We start from the raw sequence: 22,268 nt of genomic DNA, 5'->3' as shown, positions 1-22,268 counted from the left end.
ACTCTATCTTGAACAAATTTACATTTTATTGGTTTAATAGTTAAACCAGCGTCCTTTATTTTGGACAAAACGGCTTTCAGGTGACTTAGATGTTCTTCCCAGGTGTTTGAAAAGATTGCCACGTCATCTAAATATGCAACAGCAAAGTTTTCACAACCGTGAAGGATTTCGGCCATCATTTTACTAAATGAAAATGGTGCATTTTTAAGTCCGAAAGGCATCCGTAGAGGTCTAAATGTGCCAAAACTTGTAACAAAAGTGGCTAATCTTTGAGCATTAGGTGTTAAAGGTATTTGCCAGTATCCCTTTGTTAAATCCAAAAGAGTTATATATTTTTCGCCTGCTACCGTTTCTACTCGTTGTTCGATGTTAGGCAAGGGGAAGAATTGTGTTTTAGTCAATTTATTCAATTTTCTATAGTCGATACAAGGTCTTGGATCCCTCCCTGCTACTTCTACTAAAATATTGGAGAAGTGTAATCTGAATCTCCTATTTCAATTATTTTATGCTGAAGCATTTTATCAATTTTTGTTTTTAATATATCCGTTTGTCTAGGAGACATTCTGTATGGTTTAAAGTGGATTGGGGTGTTTTCTGTCAATTGAATATCATGCGTTATTAAATGAGTTTTTCCAGGTTTATTAGAAAAGATTTTTGAAACCTTCAGCAGCATATCATGCAATTCTTGAATATGTTGTTCATTTAGCTTATCACTTAAGGAGCTGTTTTCTTTGATGTCCTCAAAATCGAACAATGTTGGTTCAGAGTCAATTGTTGGGAAATTTTTCTCCATATCATCAATTTCAGATTGATCTTCTGTAATCATAAGGTTAACCGATTCTGCTCGTCTATGATAGGGTTTTAGCATGTTAACATGGTAGACTTGGTTAAAGTCATTTTTTTTTTTCGAAACTCACAACATAATTAGTTTCGGATAATTTATTCTCAACCTTCCCAGGACCTTTCCATTCAACTGCTAGTCTGTTTGGTTTATTCGTTGATACAACTAATACTAAATCCCCTTCAGAGAATTCTCTTTTTATAGCTTTACGATCGTACCACACTTTTCTTTTGGTTTGCATTTCCAGCATTTTATCTGTAGCCAGCTCTTTGCATCTTTTTAACCGATTTATCAATTGAAAAACGTATTCAACAACATTATTTCCTTCGTCTTCAGGATTCATCCATTGTTCATATAATAATGTTACAGGTGTTCTAAGATTTCGACCATATACTAATTCTGCAGGTGTAAATCCCGTACTCTCGTGCGTTATTGTTTAAAGCAAATAGAGCTGCGGGAACTTGCTTCTCCCACTCAGGGGCTGCTTCGATACATAAAACTTTTAAAATTCGTTTGATTGTTCGGTGAAATCTTTCAACAGGGTTGCTCTGCGGATGGTGTACTGAGCTTCTAGTTACTTTTATTCCAAATTTTTCTACAAATTCTATATCTAGATTGCTCGTAAAGGAGGTACCTTGATCAGTTTGTATTTCTTTCGGGAAACCCATTCTACTAAATATTTGTAACATGGCTTCAATTACTGACGTTGTGCCAATATTAGGAACAGGTACAGCATCCGGATATTTTGAAGCTAAACAAATAGCTGTAATTAAATATCTATTGCCATTCGGTGTTATTGGTAAAGGACCGCATGCGTCAAAGTTAATTTTTGAAAATACTTCTGCAATAATTGGTACTAAAGTCAAAGATGCTTTGGCTTTATTATTAGATTTTCCCACTCTTTGACATGGATCGAAAGTTTTAACATACTCTTCTATTTCTTTATAGCAATTAGGCCAGTAAAAGTATCTTGTTAATCTATCTTTAGTTTTCACGACGCCTAAATGTCCAGATGTGCTATCATGACATAATGACTTTATTTGTTCCCTATATTTTTCAGGAATAACAATTAATTCCCTTTCATTTCCGTTTTTATCTATTTTCCTTTTCACCAACAATCCGTTTTCTTTTACTTTGAAATCATTTGTCTTGCTGGAATTTTCATTTTTAGCTTCGTTAAGCAATGACGCTAGATCTCTGCTTTGATGCTGAGATTCAATTAATTCCTTTGAATTAACATTAATCACTTTCTTAATTTCCTTGTCTTCCTCATCAGCTTGAGGTAAAATATCTTCGTCAGTGTCAATAAACGTCAATTCTTCTAGTTTCTCCATTTCAATTTATCTGCTTCGATCATCTTCAGGAGATCCCTTTTACTTGAGATCGTGTCAAAACCGCATTTATTTTTTCTAAATTTAAGAATGATTTATTTTTGAACAATTGTGCAGTTTTGTTACCCAATACATATCTTCCGGGATCATTTGTAACAACAGCTAGCTTTGTCTTTATATTACCAAGTTCGCAATTAATTTCAACTTCCGCTAACGGTAGACACACTAAATGGTCATTTAAAAGATATTGTACCCAGACATGTTCTCCAGTCATTTTTGCGTTATCTATGTATTTCCGAGAAATAACATCAACAGTGGCTCCTGTGTCTCGAAGAATAGGCATTTCATACCCATTCACTAAACCGTTAATTGTATATGTCTCTAACAAATCATCATTTGAAGATACGCAATTTACCTTTTCATTTGGTTTTAAGCGAGGACACTGAGGCTTAAAATGTTCATATGATCCACACTCGAAACAACGTGGTCGATATCTTTTGTCATATAAATTTTCTTGGTTTTTGTTTTGGAACTGATTCCTTTGCTGATGATCTTTCTTGTATTTTGAATCATCCCATCTATCAGAATGTTTAAAATGAGGCGGATGCTCTATTTTTTTCACAAAATTATCATAACGCGGTTTAAATGATCCTTTGTTAAATTTCTCAGTCTGATTGGTAGAAAATTTCGGTTTTATTGTTTTTCTCACATCTTCAAAATCTTCAATTTTCTTAACCATTTCAGTAGGTGAAATGATGGTTGTCCATTGATCCATAAAATGTTCTTTGAAATCAGGAGAAGTACGCTTTTTTATTTGATCAACCAGCATGAGATCTTTTAGCTGTTCAAAAGTGTTAATGTTTAATCCGTTAAGCCATCCTTCTAAATAATTTTTTAATTCATAGTAGAAATCATACCAAGTACTTTCAGGAGATTTTTGGTGTTTATTAAATAGTTGTCGAAATTTTTCCGCAGTCAATTTAAATCGTTGTAACAGTAAAGTTTTTACATATTCATACTTTTTCGCTTCATCTTCTGGTTCTCTAGCCATAAGCTGAACAATGTCAGGAGGCAGTAATGAAATAAGTTGAGTCACTTGATTTTCAACAGGTATATTCATTATTTTAGCTTGACGCTCAAATAACACCAGGAATAAACTTATTTCATCTTCTTTAGGGTCGAAACGTGGCATGACATCGTGAATTCTGATTTTTAAAGGCTGCTCAGGTAACTGCGTAGTTTCTGCCGGCTGTGCTGTGGCAGCCATTGCTTCCAGCTGAAGTTTCTGTAGCTCAAAGGCTCTAATTCGCTCTTCTCTTTCAAGCTCTTATTTTCTTTCTTCTCTTTCGCGTTTCCTTTCTCTTTCTTCTCTTTCGCGTTCTTTTTCTCTTTCTTCTCTTTCGCGTTCTTTTTCTCTTTCTCTTTCTTCTCTTTCGCATTCTTCTTTTCGTTCCCTTTCTTCTCTAATTACAGCCAGTAGTTCTCGAGTAAACTCCTCATCATAATCGGGACTTTCAGTAATCAGTTTATGCAACTGAGCAATCTTAAATTCAGGTTTCACGGTTAAACCTAACTCTTCTGCTAGTACTTTTAAATCCTGTTTTTTACTCCTAGCTAAGAATGACATGTTGACACAAGTTACTTTTAATAGGCTTCCTTTTGAAATTCAATCTAAAAGCTCGTACTTGTATTAAAAATATATAATTTCTGGCGAGATTTAATTTCTCGAATACGAAATTCACACTAACCAATTGGAGAGAATTATTTAAACAACTTTGCCAGGTTGGCACAAAATAATTTAATACTACGTTGGGTTGACGTTTTAACTCACTATTCACAAGCCTCGTTAGCTATAACTATATAAACACCTTTGCCAGTTAGGCAATACAATGGAATTTTACCAACGTCAGTTTGACAATTTTACTATCTATCGCCACGCCTGGTTGGAGATAACAAAAACAATTTTTGCCAGTTTGGCAATACAACTTTTAGAATATACAATCTGTAATACGTCGGGATGACGTTACTATCTACCACACGCCTGGATGGCGAGAACTTAGACTTTGCCAATTCTGCAGTATAATCAATTCACTCTACGTCAGTTTGACGTTATTACTTATTTTCACGCGCCTGCTTGGCAACAAATTCAAAAACTCAGCTAGCAGTTCTTTTTTTCTTTTTTTTTTTTTTTCTTTATTTTTTTATATACAAAAATGCCGGGATGGCTTACACATGTCAATTATCAACATAAAATTTCAATACAAATAAAAGTAAAACATAAATAATAATTTCAAAATACTTCTTTACCACGAATATCAATTATAAATTTAAGCTGAATAATTTTGGGGTCAGTTATTTTGGTGCTACTTTGGTAGACGGTTGCTCGGATTTTGGCGACTTTTTGGCGATTTGCCTTTTGGCGAGTAATACAACTTATGGTAAACCCATTGCTGGATAAGTTATTTATGGTAACCGATACTTTGTTGTCATTTTATTAAAAAAATAATGCGTTTTATTATGCATAACTTCCGTGTTTTAAATATTATTTATGGCTTCTAAATATTAAAAATCAATTTAATTTTACATTTTTATTTGAAATAAAAATTTTGTTGTTTATAATATTTTGGAACAGCTTTAGTATAGCCCACCTTCAAAGTTTGGCGAATTTGGTTTGGCGCCAAAGCACATGAAATACGTTGTTTTGAAAAATGGTTGCCATCCAGATTTTCGACGAAACTCCGTGTTTCAAAAAATGGTGGCCATCTTGATTTCACCAGAAATCGTGGATAATAGAAATACGTTTACGACTATTATACACGATTTTAAGAAAAAGAAATATTAAGAAATGATTAATAAAAATGATTAAGGTTAAAAGGATGTAATTTTAAAAACAATACCGGAAACCTTTAGCTATTTCACCTTTAATAAATAATTTGGTGTGACGTCACAATGCATTCTTCATGCTACGCGTAATTTGTATTTTCTCTTTAAAAAAATAATGAATTGTTTATTATTGTAAATTAACATCAGATTCTTTAAATTTACATTTCTGAGCTTAGGCGTAACTGAAAATAAGTATAATAAATTGTTTATATTTAAAATTATCATGATACAGTAAGCGAATTCTACCAGTTATTACAACGATAAAGAACGTCGCAGTCTCTCATACTTGTATTTCATACAGCTTCCATATTTTCAAAGATTTTTAAGCTTTAGCATTTATACAAATAAAAAAAGTTTTTTTAATTAATACTCTGGAACATATCAATTTTATCATATTTACAAATTAACGTTTTGCTACGTAACAACATAATCCCTTATATACCAGTAAGTAGACAATTTTCATTATTTTCTAAAAATTTAAACTTCACATTAATGAAAAACAGGTTCTTAAATTTCTAAATCACATTATATTCTCTGTAGGCAGGCATACTAGAATTCTACACATAAATAAATAAAAAATTTAATTTCTCGCAATGAAAGAAAATATTATAAGAAAATAAATACTACAAATTAGGAACACTAAGCAATGCTTCACATACACACACACATACAGTGTCTCAAAAAAGTGATGGGACATTTGTGCTTTACAAAAGGAAACTGTAGTAAAATAAATTTTAAAAAACATGTAACAAATTTTTGTGGGTGTGTTTCATACTTAAATTTAGTAACAATTATTACATCACATACATTTTCTCAAAATATTAAAATATCAATTTAATAAAAATACAATTGTTTAGAACGGAGCAAAAAATGGCTCACATAAGTGATGAGACACTTAATTTTCCATCAAATATTTATCCAAAAATTTTACTTTATAAAAGGTTTTAATATTTTATTGGATTTCATTTTACTTTTAAAACATGATTTAATCTTCTTGGGATGGATTCGACTAATTTTTTTTGCGATTTCTGGAGTGATTTTACCCCATTCTTCTTGAAGCACCGATTTTAATTGTTGTTTTGAAGAAATGGTGTGTTTGCGAAATTCTTCCCTGGGTTTTCTCCACACCAAGATTTTACCGTCAGAATCAAATATATTAAATTTACTCTCATCAGCAAATATAACTTCATTCCAGTAATCAGAATTCTTATTTATGTTGGATTTTTCGAAAGCCAGTCTGAGGTTTCTATTCTTTTCACTCACGAAGAATTTTTTCCTGGCTGCTCTACCGTGATATCCAGCAGATCGAATTACTCTTCCAATAGTCTCAGGATTAACAATTACTCCATATAATGCTTGTAAATCAGCAGCAACTTTAGGAGCACTCATTCTTGGATTTTTTTTTTTTTTTTTTTTTTTTTTTTTAATATTTCGAACGATTTTTTTTTTAATATTCAAAGTCCATTGGATAGCTTTGATGGTCGGCCAAGTCTTCTTTTATCCTGAATCATATGATTCTTTTTATATCGTTTAATCATATTAAAACTGTTGAATGACTCAGGTTAACGGTTTCAGCAGTTTCTCTAATAGAATTTCCACGTTCAATATGCAAATTAACAACTAATTTTCGAATTTCAGGCAAAGTTTCTTTTCGTTTAGCATTCATGGCTGCACAGAGATAAAAAACACAAGAATTCCAAAACAAACTGGAGAGAAATACTGCAGACGATTGCGATAAATTATTGCCAATTGCTTTTGAGTAAAAATAAAAACCCCCAAAAATATTTTTATTGCTTACTTCAGACGATTTTTGTTGCATAGTACGTAGTAGTATCTAATGGTGTCCCATCACTTATGTGAACCATTTTTTGCTCCGTTCTAAACAATTGTATTTTTATTAAATTAATATTTTGAGAAAATGTATGTGATGTAATAATTGTTACTAAATTTAAGTATGAAACACACCCACAAAAAATTTTTACATGTTTTTTTAATTTATTTTACTACAGTTTCCTTTTGTAAAGCACAAGTGTCCCATCACTTTTGTGAGACACTGTATTATCAAAGAACTCACATTATCAAGTGCGATTACGATTGCAAACACTACGTATTATAATACTGAGGTAAAAGTTACTTATAGGGTCAAAGTTTACAGTTTTGCTACTGTTGAGTAGATCGTCGAGCTATCGATATATATCGTAAGTCGGAAAGCATTATAAACATATAAAAACCAAAAAATTAAAAATACAATTTAAATGACAAATGATGTCTTAAATATAATTCACAATTAAAACAACAATACAAATTAAAAATACACAAACGATATGTTAAACATTGCATATAAAATACGTTACATTACAGCTTGTCACACATTATCTCGTTTTCCTTTGAACACAACGATCCGTATTCGCCCGAAAAACATCAAAGCTCGGTGTCCATGTACACATCCATCTATTTCCACCTTAAAAATATCAGAGAATTGCACAACCTCGGTATTGCGTACTACATTGGCTTTGCCCATGTACACATCCATCGATTTTCACTTAAAAAAACATCCTAGAATTGCGCAAACTAGGCACCGCGCACAACCTCGGCATTGCGCACTACATTGGCTTTGCCCATGTACACATCGATCTATTTTCACTTAAAAAAACATCCTAGAATTGCACAAACTAGGCACCGCGCACAACCTCGGCATTGCGCACTACATTGATTGTACCCATGTACACATCGATCTATTTTCAGTTAAAAAACATCCTAGAATTGCTAAAACTAGGCACCGCGCACAACCTCTTCATAGCGCACTACATTGGCTCTGCCCATGTACACATCGATCTATTTCCACTTAAAAAAACATCCTAGAATTGCACAAACTAGGCATCGCGCGCCACCTCGGCTTTGCGCACTACATTGGCTCTGCCCATGTACACATCGATCTGTTTTCACTTAAAAAAACATCCCAGAATTGCACAAACTAGGCACCGTGCACAACCTCGGCATTGCGCACTGCATTGGCTTTGCCCATGTATATAGCGATCTCTTTTTACTTAAAAATCAGAAATTGAATAAACTCTGCATTGCTCATACACTAAGAAATCTGCTTTCACTTAAAAGAAATCGGAGAATTGCAGAAATTCGAGCATAAGCAACTCTATTGATTCGCGTTGTAGAAAAAAAAAAAAAAAGTCTTTCTAGGAAAGTTGAGCTTACTAAAGGCGAATCAAGATCCTAGCCTAATTGATTTCTCAGCCGTACATTCTTGCTAATACTACCATTCGATGACTTTTTCTGACTAACTAACCAGCATGGTATCTTACATTTTTCACAGAAAACGTTATCCTTCAATAATCGACAATCCATCAAAAATTCTCTGAAAAGTTCATACTCGATTGTTAATTCATACATAAAATATTTGTTCCCAAAATTTTACGCTTGTTTGAAAACTCCCACCTTAAAATTTCCTTTATAATCTCCTGATACTTAATTACAATATCACTAACAGCAGTTTTAGAGCAAGCAATAACTAAACGCAAAAATATCACCTCAAGTAGCCAAAAAAATATATGCAAAATAGTATTCACGGTATCTGAGCGTTAAACAATCGCCAATAACAGTGTTACGAATTGTGTATTTAAGATATTAATTTTAGTAGAATTCTAATTTAAAATGTTGTATTTCCTCCTGCAACGCCGCGTGAGACAAATTTTAAGATAAATCTATACTGGAAAAGTAAGAATACAGGGCACGTGCATTAAACTTTGAGTAAACGGATATGTCGGAAATTTGTATTGAAATTGAATAAATGTAACTGACTACTAAATTAGCTGTAACCGTAATTCCATTATCTTGTTTACATTGCGTTTAGCGAATAGTATGGGTTACCAGATCATATCATTTATCGCCGCTCTTGGCGATATTTTTTTTGTTTAAAATTCCGGGTGGGCTATACTAAAGCTGTGCCAATATTTTATATAATTTTATGTTGTGGATGATGTAATCAATGACGTCACCTTACTTAAAAAGTAATTGGTTTTATTAATATCTATAAATTTAATCTAATGTTTTAAACATTATTTATGGCTGTTAAATATTAAAATACAATTTAATTTTGCATTTGTTTAAAAATGATTTTATTATGAATGATTATTTAAATAATTTTAATTCTAGGCGTGATGTAATCAGCTCCCTGATTGGTTACTGAATATTTGTGCATTACCGCGCCATTTTAAAATTTTATTATTCATCTCTTCGAATTCCTCAGATTTCAAAGCGAATGGATGTCTCCATTTCGAAGACGAATGTTGTTATTGGTAATTACCAAGAATTATTGGTATTGGAATAAAAAAATTGCCCTTTGAGACTTTATTTTGGCCAACCTGTCTTTCCTAATCAAAGATTTATTTATAATTTGTTAATAGCGTCAGAGGAAATTTTGGAGTATTATCCCAACCTCGCTAATTGCTTCTTCAATGAAGTGCGAGATATTTGGATAACAGATGAAGATGGTTAAAAGATCCGATTCAATTATGATTTCGATTTTTTTTTGTGGTACTTATCAATAAACAAGAGGTTAAATTACTCAAAAAACTGTAAGTACATACTTTTCTTTTATTTTATAATTGTATACTTCAATTTTTGTTAAAAAAATAATACACTGTTTTCAAAAATTGCTGAGATAATTATTGTCACATATGTTTTAATGTTAATTATATTTTATATAACGTATTTTAAAGTATTTGAATTTAATAATATTCTAATTCTTTTAAATGTTGGTAGGATGGTTTTTAATTCGATATTCAATTTCAGTAATATTTTAATCTAATTAAACGTTGGCACAATATTTTTATAGCGGTATTTTTATTCTCTTTTTTGCTATATGAAATTAATAATTGCCTTACTTTAGTACTTTATCCTCATAGTAAATGTATTTATTTACACTTGCCTGCCATCTTAAAAAACGACATTTTCAACAAAAAATTAATCCATTACTTTTAACGATATTAATTTTTTTTAAGTTTCGAATACTTTACTATGCGTAAAAACAGCGTTATTCAAGATGGCTGACGATTGTAAAAATCGAGGCAACAATTGCGCCAACGTAAATCGCCAAAAATCCGTGCAACCGTCTACCAAAATAGCACCGTTATTTTAAACAAAATCTTACACGATAAACTATAATTCTGAAATAAAGTATTAAACTTCAATAAAAGCTTTTTTAAGAAAACCAAAAGTTAATCTTATCTTCAGAGATCAGCAGTATCCTATTTTTGACAGTTTTTGTTCGGACGCAAGTTACAGAAGCACAGAAGATAACCTTTGAATGATCCGCTTCAAATCTGGCTTTATAACGGCAGACTTCTTACATCCATTTCTCCTTGAAATAAAAAAAAACTTGGAAATTGGTATTAACAAACTTGTTCTAAAACATTCAGTAAATTTCTGGGATTAGGAGACCAGCACCATCGAAATTGATAATTGCACTCCTAATTTCCAGTATCTCGGTGGAACCTCCAATTTATTATGACTGTAATGTATTTTGCAGTAATTTAAAAAACAGACAATCTTCTTAGTAGAACATAAATTTTATTTCTAGTTCACGGTGATAGATAAATTTTATACAATTCTTAAGTGGCAAAATTTTCATCATACTCCCAGCTGTAAAATCTTCAGAATACTAATCTTTTTAAAACAATATCTCTCGTTGCTGAGTAACGGTTTGATACAAATATGGCGTTGCCACTTCAACAATAATTATACTTATTTATTAAATAACAAGATATTACAGTATATATTTCGTTCATATTATAACTCATAATGCACAAAATTTATATCATTTAAAGAATAGAATTATCTAATCGTTGCCACATGTTCTATTCAAATACTATAATAAAGTTTGAATGATGTATAAAAGAAATTAATCAAACAAAACAAAAAAAGAAACAGTTTTTCACAGACGATTGAGTATTTCTCATTTAATTAATTCAGTTCTCACTTCGCGAGAAGACAAAAATACATAAAATCTCAAAATATCTATATTAAAACATTACGAAGTAAATCTCAAACACTTATTTCCTCGAAAAAATTCCAGAAAGAATTAAGCATGATTTAATTGGCAATAATAAATGAATGCGTTATCTTTGTTGTTGCGAAGCTAAGTTTCTCTAGATTGGCAACAAATCCACTAGTCTCCTGTTACAAATGTAAACATCAATGGCCGCCATTAAAAACAGGCTTAGCGGCAATTAAACAACTTTAAAATTGCTGATAATTCTAAAAATATTGCACACAGATTTACTAAAGGCATAAAATCCTTAACCAGAAGATAAAAACAACATAATTCAATCATTTTTAAAGCAAAAAATGTACAATTTACAAACATATAATAGTAAAGAAACTGAGATCACTGAGACGGGTAACAGAGTGGATATATAGATAAATATATTTATATACGTTTGGTGCGGCCGATTGCAACCAAAATATGAGGTGCACATCTACATGTTATAGCAGTCCTATATACAAAATTTCAACGTTCTGAGGCTACTCGTTTTTGAGTTATGCGAGATACGTACGTACACACGTACGTACATCCGTTCGTACAGACGCCACGAAAAATTCTGTTCAGAATTTATTTTAAAGCAGTTTTATAATTTTTTTGAAGGAAAAGAGTATTTTATTCTGTCCTTACGTACAGATATCACGCAAAAACATCGTTAAATTGCATTCGATAGCGGTCAAAGTGGATATTTTCGTTGAAATATGCTGCCTGAAACTTTTCGCGATTACAATACTTCCTTTTTTTTTCGTACAAGGAAGTAAAAATGAATGCAAAATCCTATTCTTATTGTTTTGAGCTCAAGTTCTATGTTTCAAGAGCTTTCAAGTCTGAATTAATTAGTTTTGAGACTTAAAATTGCAGTATAACTTTTGTATTTAAAATTTTGTTAGCAGTTTCTTAGCAGTTCTAAAGCAAATATCATGCAGAATTTTAGCAGTATTAGAAAAGGACTCAAAAAGAGCTGACAAGGAAACTTCCTATCTTTTGGCTTTTTTAATTGTTGAAGTGTATGGAGTCAAAATTAAAGCTACTAACAACCAGTTTTTAAGGTTGTTACTAATTAAAACATCTGTAATTTTTAAGAAGCATCATGTTTAAGAGGAAATGACAATTCAGATAATAAGTATTATCTGAATTATCGTTTCCTAGTCATTCCTAGTATCATCAGGGCCGGTGCCAGAGCATATGCAATCGGTGCGGCCGCACCGGGCGGCAGAATTGAGAGAACGCAAAATTTTTAGAACTTTGGAAAGAGCTGGGCGGCAGAATTTTGAAGTTGTAAAGCAGGCACCGTGCGGCAAAGCGTCTAGCGCCGGCCTTGAGCATCATTCCAAGTCTTAGTAAATCAGCTTAGAATAATTAGAACTGATTTATAGGAATTTAGCAAAACTGCGCTACAGTAACATATCATTGATAAAAATATATCCCAGAAGAAAATATTCTTATTATTATACTATAATGTTCCCTTAAAAAGAATGTAATATTTAGCAATCATACTTAGTATTGCCGATTTTTCAAGAAACACAAAATTCACAAGGTTTTGCAAGCGAGTACACCATTCAATACTTTACAAATGAGTCGCACTTGATCAAACAAACCATAGGCTTATACACAACCGTCCAGGAGTAATTTAGTTAGGTATTTTTTAAATGTTAAAATGCAAAATATAGAATTAATACTAAATATGCATAAATTTTAGACTTGAGCCTTCTTGACGTGTTTTCGTGGTGTAGTGGTCTGCACGCTGGGCGCGTATTCCAGAGACCCACGGTTCGATTCCCGGAGAGGGGGTTGCTCATTTTTCAAGTCTCCTGCTTCCATAAAATATCGAATGTCTCTGCAATCTAAGTGAAGAAATATTCGACATAACAGACATTTAACTTTTTATTAAAATATAAATTTTGCGTGGGAACAGTTTTACATTGAGCTGAAAATAAGTTTATGTATTCTGCAGTAAAAATTTACATTCATTCAATTAATTATTTATGTGTACTGAAAATTGTTTTTTCATTTTATGTAAAATTTATCTGGCGGAATTGAATTTAGAAATTTTCTGCATTGGCTATAATTTTCTTCCTTCTACAGAGATTGGTATATACGTAAACGAGACATATATTGTCGAATGCCGTAACAGCATTGCCGTATCCTTTTGTGTTAATATATTCAAAAATTTTAAGTGCTATTACGTAAATTACAGCATTATATGTTACATGAAGGGGATTAAATTTAAATCCAAATTCAAAATATTTACATGTCTTTTCACTCATATTTCTAACAATTTAATTTTCATAGGGAAAGTTACCAAACACTGATGATATAATAAAATTGACAGTAATTTGTGTTCTATATTCTTAAGCAGAATACATAATGCAGCTCATCAGCGCTCCAGCGGTCGCAAGGGCCGTAGCTAGAAGGGGGCAAGGGGGACATCTGTCTCCGGGCGCAGAATCCAAGGGGCGCCAAACTGATGTTACGCCATTGTAGAATTAAATGTTTTCCATCCTTAGCAAGCAGTAAGGTGCGCGAAATCTTCAGTTGTCCCTGGGCGCTGTGAAAACCCTAGCTACGACTCTGGCGGTCGCTTACACTGATAGCTCGACAGGAGCTCAAATCCCAGCAAACAAGCTGGTTGCAAGATAATTTAGTTATTTCTTCATGTGTAAGGTAAATACAATCAAGTTTCCCTTTCTCATACTTCGTTAAGTCCTCCACGAAGGCATCTCTTCTCTTAGACAGACAGTTCTCGTGCTTTGCCATGATTCAAATAACCACCAAAGAAGAAATGAGGAGAAAATGCAGTAGATACTAGCTATTCAAGGGATAGAACAATTATTAATAGATGTAGAAGAGCATTTTTGAAATCATTTCTTGAGTACCAATTCCGGGGAGTTCTAAATCACCGAGAGGCCCACCAGCGGCCGAGCGGTAAAGTCGCTGAACACTGGTAGTTCGGTCCGAGGTTCGAATCCCACGAACGGGCTGGCTGCATGGGTGTTTACGTGGTTTTCCCCATGTGTAACGTGTATACGAGCCAGTTTCCATTAGAAAGACCTCCACGAAGGCATCCCTCCCCTTAGGCAGATAGCCCTCGAGGCTTTGCCATAATTACACACACACACACACACTAAATCACCGAGAGTTCTTAAATGTTAAATAACTTCAGTGCCTTTAATTGAGTCTGAAAATTGGATTGATGGAGTTGAATTTTTTGAATTTTAAAATTTGCAATTTGCTAGAAAAGACGAATTTTCTGCTCAAGTGCTTGCAACAACATTGAAAATTCAAAATTTGCGAATCTATGGGCGACGTGCGTCGTTAATTACATCAAATGCTTCTAATAATTCTTCTAATAACTATTTTAGAGTTTAACATAAAAACTCTAAAATTGCAGGGACTGTAAATAATCTAAAGATATTTAGAAATACAACAAGATTTGACAGTTGAGGAAAATTGAAAAATACACTAATTATCATAAAAGATGAACTGAAAATAATTATAATGTAAGAAAGAAAAATTTTCTCCTTTCTTTTTGTTTATTTTTACAATTTTAAAAAAATGATATAAATCTAAAATTTGGTTACTTAGGGAAATTGCTATAAATTAAGCATAAAACAAATCAGTGCGAGAATGGTTTTGCATACGAACAGCGACTGCAACACATTTCAACCAGTTTTAACCAGCTTCAGATGTTAAAAAGTTCCAGAATTAAGATCTTATTGTAAATGCACAAAGTTTAAATCTTGGCATAAAATTAAATAACTTAGGCATTTAAAGCCCGAATATTGGAAAATATCATAATTAAGAATTTTTAAATTTTTGCAATAGCATACGTACAAAATAATGATCAACAATTGATTCATGGCTTTCATACGAATACAATAATCCGAATGTAATGTAAAAGATTATTACTATTCTAATTTATATTGAAAGTTGTTACACGACCTTAAAAAATCAATATTATAATTTATAAGGCAGACATGTAACTGAAATTATTAAATGCCACAAAAATGCAAATATAATGAGACTTTTCTAATGCGACCACTAACGGCGTCTTCAAGCGATTTTTAGGCCACTTATATAGATGGTTGCATTAGAGAGGCAAATGTATAAAAGCCTGATTATTTATGTTGTAGGAAACACTTTTAGAGTTCGCCGTCATGAGATTCTCTGTACTTATATGTAAAACAGTTACAAATGATACATCTTACTAAAACGATCTGACATATTTAGGCTTCTAAAATGATGTCAAAAATTTCAAAAAGGAAATCTAACAGAAAAAATCCTGATTTGGTTAATTTAAAGCAATTAACACAGTTTATGATAAATAAAACATTAATTAAAGCATCACAGGCTTCATTCAGTATGAGAAAAATTAGCATGATCATCAAATCAGATTATTTAGGTTATGGCAAAGTACCATAAGATTATCTGCCGAAGTGAATAGGGATGCCTTCATGGAGGACTGTTTATAGCGAGTAGTTGACAAAAATTATTTCATACGTCTGATAGAAACTGACTCGTATTTATGTTACACATGGAGAAAAACACGAAAATTTCCTGGTAAGCAGCACATCCTCCATGGTTTGAAAGCCAATCGAACTACCAATATTGAACGATTTTTACCTCTCGGCTGCTAGTGGTCAAAGGTCATTTAAGTTATTCTCTGAATTTCAATGCTTTATTACACAATTATTCATGCTCAGATTTTCGGAAACAAGAGATAAATTAAAAACTGGAATCCTAGATAACCAAGTTAAATAATTAAATTTATTTAATTTTCCGTTTTGATACGTTTTACGTTATGAATACGAAAAGTTCCCACGTATGACTTATTTGGAGCTCAATTTGGAGAGTAGAATGAATAAGCTTCTTTAATTTGGTTTGATTTACTTGACTATAACAAAGCGCACGAATGGTATCTGCCTAAGAAAATGGTTGCCTTCGTGGAGGGCTTCCTAAGGAAAACTAGCTCGTAACCACGTTATATAGGGGAAAAACCACGAAAAGCTGCTTTGCTAGGAATCGAACCCAGATCTAACAACCAGGGTATTCAGCAACTTAACCGCTCGGCCGCTTTTAAGTTTCCATAAGTTTTACACGTAATTGTAATTAATATAACTACTATAAGTAAAAATCTTTTTTAAGATATCCATCAGCCATCCATCAGATTTCAGCCTATCAGCGGCCGAGCGGTAAAGACCCTGAACACTGGTAGTTCGGTTCGAGATTCCAATCCCGTGAATGGGCTGGCTGCATGGGCACTTTCGTGGTTTTCCATGTGTAATATGTATACGAGCCAGTTTCCCTTAGAACGTTCTCCACGAAGGCATCCCTCCCTTTAGGTAGATAGCCCTCGTGCGCTTTGCCATAATTGAATAATCCTAATCCATCCATGTTTCTAGTTGATTTTTGGTATTCTGTGAAGATCACCACCCTAGAAAGATGATATTCAGTGCAAGTGTTTGTTTATACCTATAGAAATGCCTGTCATTTTTGGAAGTGATCGTCTTAAGGAGATGGTCGCCAATCGTTTATGGGCTACTAGATGGTCCGGCTCTGAGTAGGTTACGCATTGGTGCATTGTAAAATGCATTAAATCTTCTCTAATACGATCATCCACGTTTCTAATTATTTTGGTCTTTGGTGGAAGTGGTCGTCTTAAAGAGATAATGCTCGGTACAAGTGTTAATTTCTACTCTGAGAAATTATTTTGGAAGAGGTCGCCATAAGAGGGTTCATTGCATATTAAATGTTTAAATCCAGATCGCGTGGTTATGGGATCCATTTTAATTAGATTTGAAAATTTTAGTAAAATAAAAAATCTGATTTTAAATTACGTAAAATCAGATTTTAAATTACGTCCAAAGGGGCCTTTTTTTAACATTTTGTGTGTTACCTTTATTTATTAAATATCATATTCTTCGCACTTAAACCATAAAATTCAATTCAAGAGCAGTATCGCAAAATAATTTTAAATTGAGCACATTTTTAGAATTTCCGATTTACAGTCTCACGCGCTAGAGATAAAAATGTTTTTTTCTGTACAACGTTGCCATGGCTCGCTTTGAAATTCTTGAGTTTGTTAATCAAAAATTCGTTACAAAATATCAAATCGATAATAAAACAAATTCCAAATTTCAAATTTGGGCTTCCAGTTGCCCATATTCGCAGTAGGATTACGTCATTCGAAACTCGATGGCTCTAGGTACCGTTGTTTTATCACAATATTTGGTGGCAATAGTTTGAAAAGTGAAACGGACATTCAGAGCGATTCGACGCAAAATCGCAAAATGAAAACATTAATCCCTCAGGGACTAATAATTTTGGACTAATAATTTTGAAATAAACCTCTTAATTTTAATAACTGTGGTATTCTTGTTTTCAAACTTAAGTGCAAAATTAAACAATTGTTTCCTGTGCAGATGCGTTGCTTTTAATTAAAATCAAATGAGAAAAAAAATTATGCGAAAATTAATTAGGTACAAAATTTAGTCCTATTCTTATCGCAAACCGTAACTTGAAATTGCATCTACAACTGTTTCTTACACCAAAGCTCAGGATGAATTAGTTTTCTGTTGTGCGTCAATAAATGTTTCACTAAACCGCAGCTTAAGGCTATAACTACATGCGGTGCGAGGAGAGTAATTACTAAAGATCTGACAATGACTGACGCTGGACAACCTGCCTTCCCCCCCTGGCTTCCATCGCGAAAGCTTTCCCCTCTAAACAACCCTCTATTTTTAACCTTAACGAATAAACCATGGAGGTAGGCTCCATGGAAGAAACAAGCAGCCAACACATCTTCTTGCTTCTACTCGCACATGTTTCCGGTCATCCGAAGTTACGGTTGATAAAACTTTTATCACCCATCTTGGCGATCTTTCTAAACATGCCTTATATTTCCCATTGCAAACGAAGGGTGACATTTTTTCCTTACCTTATTTTCCGGGGACATTCTTTCCGTTTCCCTTTTTTCCGGGTGACATTTTTTCCTACAACCGTAAAAAATCATCCAAATGCGTCCTTTGTGTCATAACTATTCGGTTATTGCACTGAAATGCTTATAAAGCGCCTGCGAACAATTTTTCTTCTTTGCCTGTATTCCTTATAGTATATCACTCTCTTACACTCTCGTTATTGTGACGTACTATCGGTGTCATCTAGTTAATTTCTGAAATTTGCATATGATTCTTGAAGATGTGTGTAGTGATTTGACAGGTGATATATTTATTTTAGAGTTTGATTTCCGCGTGACTCCGAATTATCCTTAATTTATGGACATGAGTGTAGGTTCTTCATTATTTAATTTCTTGAAATATAATACAGGGCGATAATATTTGGTAGCAACAGTTTGAAAAGTGAAACGGACATTCAGAGTGATTCAACGTTAAATCGCAAAACGAAAACAATAGTCCCTCAGGGACAAAGCTAATTGCTTTCATCTTGCATAAAAATTACTACAGTTTCCAGCCAAACTCTGATTCTCACTTCTCTTTCGAAATAAATATATACTACTATATATAAAAGAAAATTTTCATTTTGTGAATAAAATAACTGAATATAAAATGCGAAACTAAATCATTTATTAAAAAATGAACTTTTGTAAAAAACTTATAAATCAATATTCTGAAAATTTTAAGTAAATATAGCATTTAGTTCTCTCCCTTAACCTTTTCAGTCCCAATGGGGTATATAAGTCCCAGTAGATGTTTAAAGAAGCCTAGAGGGAATTACACGCATCAATTTACTACATAGTTAATGTCCCACTGATAGTAGGCATAATTTCTAACATCCCCACTACAAAATTGTCGCGCGCCTCTTCTTATAGAGGCTTAGTTACAGACTGTCAATTTCTGTCAATGTCATTTGTGTCATTTGTGATAATTACCAAGAATACAAAAAAAAAAAAAAAAAAAAAAAAAAAAAAAATCAAGTCAGTTGAAACAAACAAATAAATTGGGACTGAAAGGGTTAAACAATTTAAGATGTTTTAAATTTTCAGTATTTAGTTATTCAGATTTCAAGCATCAAAATCATTTTCTTCAAACGCATTTGTTAAATGTATTTAACTCCTCAGAAAGAGTATTTTCCCTCTCATTTAAAGATTTTATATTTTGACAACTTGTACATCTTTGTTTTTGATAATCTGCACTATATCACACGTAAAATTATAAATTTTTGCTCATAAAAAATTCATAGATTCCTGAGTCTATTTGAATTAATTGTGCTTCTTACATCCAAAAGCTGTGTAATATGAAGACGTATACTAATAGAGTTTTATAATATATTTTCAATGGGAAATATGCACTACAAGCATTAAAATAATTGAGTCACAGGATCAGTAAGAAACCGTAGTTATTACCAAAATAAATAAGGACAATGTATAATGTAATCAAGACTAAAAAAATGAATGAGTACAATATTTAAAATAAATAAGGACTATATACAAGTTCTCACACTCCCACACCATCGCCATTATATAAAAATTAAACATATTGCAACAATTAAATGAACAAAAAGAGGGAGTCTGAGCAAACCAGTGCTCCAAAAAAAGCATGTGATTCGAGTATATACAAGTATTAATATATAGTATGAATTACAACCAACACACTAATTAAGCCTTGCATGTATATTAAAGAGAACGCATATCAAGTATAAGAAATGGCTAGTTCTATGAAGTATAAAGATGAAAAAGATATTTCTGTTTGATTTAAAACGTAAACTATGGAAAACATGCCTTCTTTAAAAATATCTCTTTCCGAAATGTGTAAGATACTTTTAGTTGAATGCGTAGAACACTAAAGACTTTCATTTTATTGAAAAAATATTCTTTCTGATTATTTTAATTAAAAAAATCATGCACGAAGCGAACTCGGATTTTAAATTTAGTTATGCTTGATATTCAAAATCATATGTTTATAAAACATTTAAAATAATATATAAAAAGTTACATTTTCTTATTCCAAATAATTTGTCATTTAAGTACAAAACAATTGTACTTGAAACGTTTCAGTCACTGAAAATAAAAGTCAATGTAAAATACGTGCAGTTTTCATCCTTGAATAAAATAAGGGAAATTTGATTTTGTTTTCCACGGTAAAAAACATTAAAAATTGTCTTAGGAAGTTGGTCCCTCTAATTTCAATAAGTAACTACTAAATTTTCGAATAAAATGTATATGAAAAATTAAATAAAATACTTTTAAGTGCTTAATAAAAAATATCTAAATCTATTTTTTTTTAACCAATGACGGACCATGAGCCAACTTCGGCTTGGCCACTACTAAGAAGTGATGGTCCCTTTATTATGGAGGCCCCAAATAGGTGGGCCCCCTTTGCCTCCTAAGAAGAGATGGACAGTTACAACCATGAACCGAGATTCGAGCCCGGGGCTTTTGGTATGGCAGGCCGGCTCCCCAAACCACCCGGAACCCCACACCGTCTGGGCGGCCTAAATCTAAACGTAAATGTAAGCAATCCAATTTAAAGTGACCACTCAAAATTCCATATCTTTTTAATCTTGTGTGGATGTGGTGAAATTGCATAATGATTAAAACCTATGTTTATTATTCTCAAAAAAATTTTTCGTCTTAGGGAGATAGTCACCAAGAAGGTTTACTGCAAGTATACATTATTTCTAAAAAACAAAACAAAACAAAACAAAACAAAAAAAAAAAAAGCTGCGTGAAGATTTTCGTGATTTTCCTGAAGTATAATGTGCATATGAACTCGTTCCTGAGAATGTACTCTACAAAGGAATCCCACCCCTTAAGCAGATAGCCGTAGTGTGCTTTGGCATAATCTAATAAATCCAAACACTACTGAAATATTATATAGCTGACTTTCATCATAACTAGCAAATCGACATTTAAGTAACTGACTGCAAGCTGTGCATGAAAATTTTAATGTCACTTTAAGAATAAAGTGAAACAAAACAAGAAATAGTTTTCACAATAAGAATGTAAGATTAAAACAAAAGTGAAGAATATAATCTCATAATTACGTTAGCAAATTTCTTATATTTAAGGTCATGCAGTTGTTTTCCTTTTTCTAATCTTTTTTAGATTATACTTTTTATGAAAAATTACCAGTAAAAACTTTATAAAAATGATTTATTAATGACCTTCGATAGTTAACTATGTCGGTTTAATTCTATTAAGTGCTATAAGTTGAATTAATTTTCTATGCTTAAGTTTCCTTCTTACTTTACCAGCAAAATTTATAAGTGAATAAAATATATGAAAGTAAAAATTATTCTTCTTTCCATCTTGCGCCCACAAATCATCATGAGAATACCCATTTACAATTATTAAAGCTTGAAAAAAGTGTGTCTGCGATGTTATGGTCATGCGATAATTTGTAGGTACTTTATTTTTTACCACGATATTTTCGACCGCGATGTTTTTAAACTGCGAAGTTTTTTGAGCCGCTTTATTTTCGACGACGATATTTTGTACTACGATGTTTTCTCTTTGCGACGTTTTCTCCCACGATGTTTTGTAGCACGACGTTTCCGCCTTGCGTTGTTTTCTCCGCGACGTTTTCGTCCGCGGTGTTTTAAGCCGCGATGTTTTCGGCTGTAACCCGTCTCCTCACATTACCATCATTTTGGAATCGTTGCCAAAGACTGGAGATGACCCTCTGGGTAATTCCGCGGTGTTTTAAGCCGCGATGTTTTCGGCTGTAACCCGTCTCCTCACATTACCATCATTTTGGAATCGTTGCCAAAGACTGGAGATGACCCTCTGGGTAATTCCAAGTTGGTCTGATACTTCCAGTTGGGTACGCTAACATTCCAAACGGCCGATAATTCCACCACGTAAAAAATCATCCATATGCGTCCTTTGTGTCATAACTATTCGGTTATTGCACTGAAATGTTTATAAAGCGCCTGCGAACAATTTTACATCTTTGCCTGTATTCCTTATATATCACTCTCTTACACTCTCGTCATTGTGACGTACCATCGGTGTCATCTGGTTACTTCCCGAAATTTGCATATGATTCTTGAAGATGTGTGTAGTGATTTTGCAGGTGATATATTTATTTTAGAGTTCGATTTCCGCGTGACTCCGTATTATCCTTAATTTATGGACATGAGTGTAAAATAACCTAACATAACCTTACCTTTAGATAAATTGCGCAAGAAATGTTCGCAT

The 22,268-nt window shown here is 32.7% G+C and overlaps 1 protein-coding gene across 3 annotated transcripts in view; it reads left to right on the top strand.

Moving 5' to 3' along the window:
• The window catches only part of LOC118179937 (8.6 kDa transglutaminase substrate-like), a 99,006-nt gene that overhangs the window by 62,267 nt on the left and 14,471 nt on the right, over window positions 1–22,268 (top strand). The window lies entirely within an intron of this gene.

Source organism: Stegodyphus dumicola, chromosome 1, assembly GCF_044657685.1.
Source record: "Stegodyphus dumicola isolate Sdum_Otavi_A_Nest chromosome 1, ASM4465768v1".
NCBI classification, from domain to species: Eukaryota; Metazoa; Arthropoda; class Arachnida; order Araneae; family Eresidae; genus Stegodyphus; species Stegodyphus dumicola.
This window is presented reverse-complemented; position numbering and strand designations above follow the sequence as displayed.